At 45.2% G+C, this 1,109-nt stretch overlaps 1 pseudogene; it reads right to left on the bottom strand.

The window, feature by feature from the left end:
* Window positions 1-685: 685 nt before the first annotated feature.
* Window positions 686-860, bottom strand: LOC119343276 (annotated as a pseudogene).
* Window positions 861-1,109: the final 249 nt, after the last annotated feature.

Genomic DNA, 1,109 nt, shown 5'->3' with positions numbered 1-1,109 from the left:
TAAACGGGAGTTGCATAATCTCATAGTCATAGGAACATGTATAAGTCATGAAGAAAGCAATAGCAACAAACTAAACGATCAAGTGCTAAGCTAACGGAATGGGTCAAGTCAATCACATCATTCTCCTAATAATGTGATCCCATTAATCAAATGACAACTCATGCATATGGTTAGGAAACATAACCATCTTTGATCAACGAGCTAGTCAAGTAGAGGCATACTAGTGACACTCTGTTTGTCTATGTATTCACACATGTATTATGTTTCCGGTTAATACAATTCTAGCATGAATAATAAACATTTATCATGATATAATGAAATAAATAATAATTTTATTATTGCCTCTAGGGCATATTTCCTTCAGAGACACGGCGACGGGAAACTCCGACCCGCGGCGAGGGCGGCGACCTGCGTGGTGGGGGTGGGGCAGGTGGTCGGGGATTGACCGGAGGCGTGGGTGCATGTGGGCTGCATGCGGCGCTCCCCTTTTTTCTTCTGACGAGGATTGTGTGCGTGAGGAAGGAGAGAATTGACTTTTGTGCGAAGAGATACCCCCCTTTTTTCTTCTAACGAGGAATGCGTGCGTGAGGAAGAAGGAGAGAGTTGACTTTTGTGCGAAGGGATAAGGCTAATCTGAGGGCCTCTGGCCTTGATCTAATTACAAGCATCCCATCTCAAGAAATGAAAATTTTAAGTTGATGGGCAACACCTGAGGGACCAAATGGCAAGCCATTGTGGTGGTCTCTCTCCCATAAAAAATAAATTTAATATCATTGTGGGCACATGATTCACATATCAAATATTAAACTGATAAGAACAGATACTACACTTGATCTTAGCCAAAAAGCCGAGAAAGATATGAGTTGAACCGCTGCCCTACCCCTCTATTTATCCCCTCCTACCGGACGCAGCTTCGGTGCCTTAAAGGCACCTGCCTTTGGGTCACTGACATGTGGGCTAGCCACTTATTGGGCCCACATGTCATAGACACAAAGGCAGGTGCCTTAAGGCACTGAAATATAGTCCCCTCCTACCCTCCTATCCTCTCCTCGCCTAGCGAGGTGGTACTAAACGAACTGCTCGCGCCTGACGGTACAATGCCACCAAGC

The sequence above is a fragment of the Triticum dicoccoides genome, unplaced genomic scaffold (assembly GCF_002162155.2).
Source record: "Triticum dicoccoides isolate Atlit2015 ecotype Zavitan unplaced genomic scaffold, WEW_v2.0 scaffold121320, whole genome shotgun sequence".
Lineage (NCBI taxonomy): Eukaryota > Viridiplantae > Streptophyta > Magnoliopsida > Poales > Poaceae > Triticum > Triticum dicoccoides.
The sequence above is the reverse complement of the archived record's forward strand: the minus strand, read 5'-3'. Positions and strand labels throughout refer to the sequence as shown.